Source organism: Cydia strobilella, chromosome 8 (genome assembly GCF_947568885.1).
Source record: "Cydia strobilella chromosome 8, ilCydStro3.1, whole genome shotgun sequence".
In the NCBI taxonomy this organism is placed as follows: domain Eukaryota; kingdom Metazoa; phylum Arthropoda; class Insecta; order Lepidoptera; family Tortricidae; genus Cydia; species Cydia strobilella.
The window spans coordinates 3,032,041-3,040,733 of record NC_086048.1 but is presented as its reverse complement, the minus strand read 5'-3'; positions in this window follow the sequence as shown (position 1 = coordinate 3,040,733).

Sequence of the window (8,693 nt, the reverse complement as noted above, 5' to 3'; positions counted from 1 at the left end):
AGTTCTTCGGGTCCCCTTGGGGTCCAGTCCGACCGACGAAGATACGCCGGAGACGGAGACCCTGACCGTGCTGGGGTCGTTCTTCCCCTACAGCTCGTCCCAAGCTGCCCTGCTTTTTTGAGTTATTATTATTTTATTTATATTCTTTATTTAGAAACAAACAGTCTCTTATGTCAATAAATTGTTACAGAAACCTACAGTTTCCTTAAATAGAGTATGAAAACCATATGACTGGTCCAGAGACCAACACAGTAGTGGACCAATTGGTTAACTTGCAATAGGCTTTTATAATATGTAATGTAGAATCGTTAAAAACAAGAATATCAGCAAACGCTTAAGTACGGCAGCCTAAAGACACTTCCAAATCTATAGGTTCAAGAGGTATTTTCGGTATTTTTACTGATATTCCTAGGCGCGTTGAAACATGCCTAATTTAATGAACAAAGATCTGTAGCTTTGACAGTAACGGATGTTACATGCACTTAGCCGGCACTTTCAAAACCAGTCAAACACACTCATTAAAAAAAATACAGTAATCTGTAAATTCGGGTTAGTTTGCCTTCTGTTTTCTGCTTAAACGCTATACCCGTGTGTCTTGCCCCTAAGTATATTGAGTACTAATACTGAGTTTCATCGGTCAAATGTCGCCGTAAACTGCGTTATGAGCTGCACTCTGGCTTTATGAAAATTATACTCTATTCAAAGGAATATGATAGTGTACCAAATGCCATTTCGTGAGATAAATTCTCACTCTAAATTATACAGTAAATAATATCGTATGTTATAAATGCATGCTTTGCAGTTAAATTTTCGCGATTAAGGTTCGAATTGAACTTTGGTAGAACTTCGCGTTGAGATAAGTTCGTTTTATCATTAATAGCTAAGTATGGTTTTAAAATAAATTTTATCGCATTCAGTACGGATCAAATGAAGTCCAATTCATAAAAAATCATAAAAAGTTATTGATTTGATCCCCATGTAATGTTCAGCGAAATTTAATAGGATATTTTAGCTAAAAATGGTGACATTATTTGCAATTCGTATGATGGACGCAATTATCGGCGTGATAAATGAGATGTGACTTTTTAACACCGCGCGGTTGAATAATACAGATACTGTTACTATCGCGCTGTCACGTAGACAACTACAATCATGAATCATCACAATCGTATTGGACTTAATATTCAGAACACCATTTGTCACACAATAACCAGTTGTGTCCGAAATCTCCCCGATTGTCGGTAATCGAGATACGTAAGTGGGTATTGAGCTCTTGATGCCCTGTGTAATGTTCTTACTGGTTACTGAACGTCAATAATCATCTGTTGCAAATAACCAGATAAGATGGGATCTATGATCAATCCTACCTACCAGAATAAAGCAACCAATAATGAAGGGATTTTGTGAAATCTTAATGATTAGCTGGTAAAGGTTAGCAGAAAAATCATTACCTTGGGCGAGACTAGAACTCCGGGTTTTTTTTTGTTTTATATCCTACATTATTTTAAAATACCTAAGATACTGGAGGTGCCTAGCAATTTCTTATGTAAAAGTACTTCTTCTTGTTTTAAGCCAATATTATGTTTCTACGTGGTCAGATCTTCTGCATTTTACTTGACCTACGTGTCAGCATCATTCATAATCTCTAAAATGCCTTCTTGTGAGTTGTCTACACCTATTTCCTTCGATTTTGACTTATTATGGGGCTACTGTTTTAGGAACATACTTGAAGGCCAATACGGATTTTAATTTTTTGTTCTGATGTGGAGGGAAGTATCGGGAGAGGAAAACCGACGAAAAGGTGGATGGACTGTGTGAGAGATGATATGAAACGAACGCAAGTGAATGATGAGATGGCGGGCGAGAGAGAGGTATGGAAGAAAAAGACGCTGCGCCGACCTCAAATGAATGGGATAAGGGCAAGCGAATGATGATGATGATGTTCTGAAACTGTTAAAGATATGATCTATCGGCTGTCAACTGTGACATTTCCGAAATAAATTTAAATCGGGATCGGAGTTGATCGGACTCTTGCCCAAGCGTCTGAGTCACTCCGTTTTCTGCTACGTTTTTATGCAGTCATATGCAATAGTCCCACAACAACTTTAGTCTGGAAACGCATATCAATAACCTTGGTTTTCTTGTTGTTCTCCTCTATCCAATATTACGGATTACCGATTGGTTATAGTTATATCGGTTCACATTAGCCGGTTGCGTAAGTGTGGTGTAGTGAATAACTTACAATCCATGTCTGCTGCAACGTTGATGATGTCCATACCTATAGCCATTATACATATGTGGGTAATTGGGTATCCTATAATCGGTGCATAGGATTAATATATTAATTAACGCTGAATACCTCCAGCATGTAGGGGCGCTGTCAATATTTATTCATGATTTAATCATCGATAGACGGAGCTAAGTACGGATGATCCATGCTTTACTGCGTAAAATCTAATAGGCTCTTCAAACATTTCAAACTAATTAAAATGTACGCAACATATTGGACCAATGTGTGTGTAAACACAAAGTGAAAAGGCATGTGCAATAACTAAATTCCGGCAAAAAACTATAACGACGTGTACATTCAAAACGGTAAAAACTAAAAGAAGAGCTCTCTTTTCAAAACGAGAACGGATATTCCCCTCCGTAAAACAAAGGTGCCAATCACACACTCGCCAGATTCAAAAACGAACCAGCCTAAGCTTCCTCATGGCGTGCTGGAGTCGAATACTCAAGCGAGCCAATCCTACTGTGATCTATCTACTTATCTAGTAACGGTAAAGAGTCGAGTCCTCGGATATCTCGACTAAGTTTATCTGACTCATAAAATGAATCAGCTAGTGCTCTTTTGAACCTTTAAGTGACTTAAATCTTCTGTAGAGACACTTTATTATTATTAGTTTAAATTAATTGCTTAAATAACAGAGGAATTTATAACATCCACTACATAATATATTATAAAGGTCGCCTCACAAATACCTAATAATAAAACAAGAATTCTCATCAGTCCTGCTGTAACCTCAAGATCCGTAGCTACAATACGCAATCGGTGAGCAGAGTATATTAGTTAACACGTAAGTATTAATAGAAATTACAATGTATTTTGACAGTATACAATACATCAGGTATAGATCGCTCAGCTCCTACAAACGAGATGCGCTTGCGATCGAAGGCCTCTGTATTCTATGACAGTTCGACTCATATGATAGGCATTTAAAGCAACAAGCTAGTACCGAAATAGCTAGTATCAGTACCACAGCCACGTATACAGAATCGATACCGCTTGAGTGCTTTCTGCAATAAATATGAAGTTATTTTTGCAAGAATATTGGCGCGATATTGGGATGAGTTAAGTTGCCGTCTAGTTTTACAACCTATAAAGGTATATTTTTATTGGCATTCAGTCATTTATTTGCTTCACACGTTTCCGTGATGGTGGTTTTAGCAAATGGTTATTAAAGCGGTGGTGGTTTGGTGGTTAAGTTTGGAACTTTCAGTTCAGAAATCGTGGTTTTGGATGGCAAATGGGTCTTCATTAAAATTTTCCGGAATATTTAAAAGGCACTATTCACAACTGTGGATATATTGTAGATTTTTTTTCTTCTCAATCATAAGCAGGGCCCACGTATTTGCATATTTACTACCTATCCTATATCAATGAAGACTACATCAAATTTTTATATTAAAAGTGTATTCAGCCCATCGCATCTATTTGAACTCCCCTTCAGTACCTTTCAATTGACTCCATGCAATGCACTTTGCGTGTTCTAGTCGCAGCCGCTGCGCTTTCCTGTGGTATTTTTTTATTATTTTGCGAGTTCTATTGACTACAATGAATGAATTAACATAATAATTAATTGTATATTGCTGAAGAAATAATAAATCATTAAGTAAGTAGGCATGTAAAGGTACCTGTCGGCTCTCGGGGTTTGCATGTGATAGTAAATTGAATTCCTGTCTCGTATAATGTATTTTAAAATTGTTGTGGAAGTACAGGCCCCATGTGTGTATGCTACCTAGTCAGAAGCAAACTTCTGACACTTGTATTTTTTTATAGCAAGGTTTTATAGCAATATTTATTTATTTAATCTTTATTGCACAAAAGAAAATCTTATCGCACAAATGGTGGACTTAATGCCAAAAGCATTCTCTATCAGTCAACTTTAATGCAAAGTAAAGATATTGTGGGCAATGCTACTGCTACTACTACTAACAAAATATAAAACGTAAAGCTAAATTAAAATTTAACATACATATTACGAGTATGCAAGTACATCAAAATATATATAAATACATATACATATATAAATATGTACAATATATAAATAATAAAACTAGGAATCCTTTATTCTATCAGCAAAGAAAGCACGTACAGATTTCTAATCTTAACAGCGAACTTATTTGAGGCATTTTTAATATTACGGGAAAGTCGGAATTTATGTAACAAAGTAATACGTATTTGATAGGCATGTGCGAAGTGCGTGGGGGAACAAGCAACGACAACAAATGGCGCGTGGAAAAAAGTGAACTTTCAGGGTAAAACACCTTGATATTTGTTGACAATTTTCAAATGTGTCCCATAATTGCCAGCCACAGTAATGCACAGAGACTAATTGACTCTATATTTAATAATATTTTAAGTGTTCTACAAAAACCGCTGAAACTCATTGAAGCAAAACCCGGCCGCTGTTCTTTTATAATTCAAATAAGTATTTGTTAGGTTAAGTTAAGGTTAAGTGACCTTTAAATAAGTTAAATACCGGGTTAAAAAAACCGGTCAACAAGTAAAAAACCTTACGATAAAGACCAGAAAATGAATATCAATATCCACCTAACATAATCTATAACGGCAAACCTCACGTATTGTAATTACGATGTAATTACAGTTAGTGCCGATATTGGATTCGCTATTACTGTGTTAAGTATTGACAACCCGTTACCGTAGGTGAATATGGGAAGGGTTATTCTGATTTAACGTAAGAAATTAAACGGGTGGGTTATTTGATATTTTATAATTTACTTTAATAATGGTATGTTAAATAGTTATGTAACAACATATGCACCCTTAGCTACACCTTTATACACAATACCCTTTCATCGCACTTAAACTATCGTGAGACATATTTCAAAATATTTATCAGTACGGTTTTTACTCACTGTTATTTTTAGTCGCTTTTGGCGACACGTACAGCGGGCAGTGCACGACGTACAACCGCCGCGGATACTCGTGCCTGAGGATGGATTCCCAAAGAATCCGAAACATGTCGCCAAAAGCGACTAAAAATAACAGTGAGTAAAAACCGTACTGATAAATATTTTGACAATACCCTTTATTACAATATAACTTATTTTACGCTCTTATGCAGATAGAGCAGGCCTACCAACAATTAAGTGTAATAAAACACTATTTACATCGTCATTAGCATAATTAAAGCTGATACGTAAAATTGTAGGACTAATAACATGACATAACACACTAAACAAACACCTACATAATATGGGTAAAACGGACAGCCCCATGTGCAGAGCGTGTATGGAAGAAGAAGAAACAACAAAACATATTCTCCTGGACTGTAAACAGATAGAAGTACACAGGAGCAAATACCTAGGAAATCCGTGCACACTGACGGGAGCAGTTAGCAACCTGAAGACCTTGCTAGGTTTCATGGACGAGCTGGGGTGGTTAGAATAGGCCTACCTCGTATTCACGAAAAATAGGCACATTGGATGTCGACTTGCGGAAAATTAACCCCAGCCCAGTAAAACTAACTTACTAATTAAAGCTGATAGTTCTTTATGTAAAAAACAAAAAAAAACTAGATGCAAGTAGTCCAAAATATAAAAAGGACTCAAATAATTTTTGAATGAATAATTGCCAACGGAAAATAAATTATAGTCCTAACTATGACGATTAAAAGTTCGGTTTTTTTAAACAGGTAGAGAAGTATTAGTAGCTAACAATTACCCATTTAGTAGCATTAATATTAGGAACCTTCTTGTATTGAAATTAAATGAGAACCAACTATTACTTGCTTCCAAAAATATTAAACAGCCTTCCGAATCCAGAATCAACTAAAGATATAAAAAAATACCTGATATCATCTGGTAATTATGAATATGTTTTATAAGAAAAATAACTTTAATATAACATGTGTGTAATATTATAACATACCTATGTAGTGCAGTTAGTCCGAACTCTGGCTGTAAACAAGCTATTTTTGGCTTAGCAGTTAAGAAACATGAACCTGCGATTTATTTAATGTAAATTTCATCTAAATCGTTAGAGCCGTTTCCGAGATCCCCGAAATATATAAATAAAAATAAATATATAATATACACATAAATAAATATATATATATATATATATATACTTATAAGAATTGCTTGTGATGTATCTCTAAGATAAGATACATCAACAATTGTTCGGGAATCAAGATTGTTTGACAAGAAACACAATAAAAACCAAAGCATGTAATTGAATTACCGAGTAAACTTCGTTTCTAACCCAAAACAGACTCCATTTTGCTACAGAATCATCCCACCCAAAATACTCACGCAGCACACACCCACTTCCGGAATTTGTCACAGCCTCAGGCCAATATCCGCTTCCGCTGGCAGCGCTCTATCCAGAGTGGTGTGAACTTTGTCTATGCTTTTTTGTTTCTCGATGGTTTTTCTGTTTACCTTGATTGCACTGAAAGCGGCACAAACATGAACCCCTGTATCATATTGAGCTACAAAAATATGGGAAGCAAGTGAGTTTTACAAAAAGGTGTAATTTTTAAGCCAAATTGGCAAAAACGAATGCCTTATAGTTTCGTCTGTTCATGTCCACCTGTCTGTCCGTATGTCACTGTAATTTCTCTCGAAAACTCTGTTTTAATATGCTGATATATGATAAATTTAAAATGAAATATACTCAAAAATTCTCAAAGCAAAAAAAAAACAATTCGGAAAAACAATAAAAATAAAACTTTTTAATTAAGTGAATCTTTTGAAAACCATTGTTTTTAAAGTCCAAAATCGAAATGAACAATGCGTCCGAAAAATATGAACAAAGAAAACTAAAGCTTTATAAATATTTTCTAAAACAATTATTTCGAACAATAAAGGTGACTGTCCGTTTCCAACCGCAGCTGCACTGCTGCTCCGACACTACTGCGGCGGCCCAAACGCGTCGGTGTTATTGTCAATTTCCATAGTAAAATGAATGACGATATCGACTGCACGTAATATGGTGATTTTAACGTTTTCCCGACCGCAGCTGCACTACTGCTCCGACACGTCGGTGTTATTGTCAATTTCCATAGTAAAATGAATGACGAGACCGACTGCACGTAGCATGGCCATTTTTGCGTATTTGGTGTATTATTGCAACTGCGGCTGCAGACCGCACGTCAAATCTGTCACCTGCACTGAATTGTCTTTGATCACAGATATTAGTAGTTTTAAGCAAAGAGGATATAACCACTACGTTCTAAGGAGTTATTACACCCACGGATAAACAACCCCGATGGTACCGTCGCCATATATCGCAGATATATCGGGGCGGCCAAGGAGCTCACAGATATCTGAACACGCCTTTATTGTCAAGGCGCTAGAGTGCATGTTCAGATATATTTAGCACCTCGGTCGCTCCGACATATCTGATGGCGACTGTAGTACTACTGTAAACTTTTTTGCTAATCTATATTGAGCCATACGAGTATCACAGAGCCAGTTAGGAAACTAGAATGATAGGTCCGAAAAAGAGAGTGTCAAATTCGGAAGTTAACTATAGTCTGGCAAACCCTTCGAGCAACACCGGCTTCCGACACGTCGGAAGGGAGGAGCCCAAGCGATATCTTACCGTACAAATCGTTCTGCCATTTTTTGCGGGGGAAAACGTGCACACAGTCGCACTTCTCACTCACTACTTGCAAAATCCAATCTCTAATTAGGATTGTTAATTTTTTTTTAATGTTCTATTTCGAAAACCATTTCGAGATATTAGGTTTTTAAACAGTTTCCGACATTTGCTGCGATATAATAATCGAGGATTCAAGATATTTCAACAAACCTTTGACCTTCTCGCGAGGCTGAATATAATAATGTCATCGTATAGTAAAAGTTAGCGAACCATAGTAAATAAATCCGTCACTTACGTAATTGTCAAAGATGTCATTGTCATCAATTGTCATAATAAAAAAATTCAGTTAAACCGCTAGTTTCTTACGATTTGATTTATAATTTTTAATACCTAAACAGTAGATTTTGATTGCTTAATATATCAAAAACCTTGTTTCCACTTGTGGGAATGATTTACAAAAATTATAGTCCGCGAAGACCTACGTGAAAGACGGTGTTGTCGTGAAGTAAATGTGGAATGGAATACTTCAAGTGTTACACACAATATTGCTGTGAGGATCACGTCGATGTAAGTATAAAATTAATATTATTTTACTACGAATATTTAAAAGTCCATTTTGGTGGTCGGGTCACTATTACCTATTTATTTTCTGTGATGATGTGGCCAGAATATCTAAAGACAAACCGTTTAACACAGCTTGTCCGCTACTAGCTCCGTTTTACTGATTTGAAGTTAAATTCAACAAACAGACATACATATATGTAACTTGCAAGCAATAAATCATATACATACAAAAATACATAGTTATATTCAAAATACAACATGAAACTGAAAAGATAAT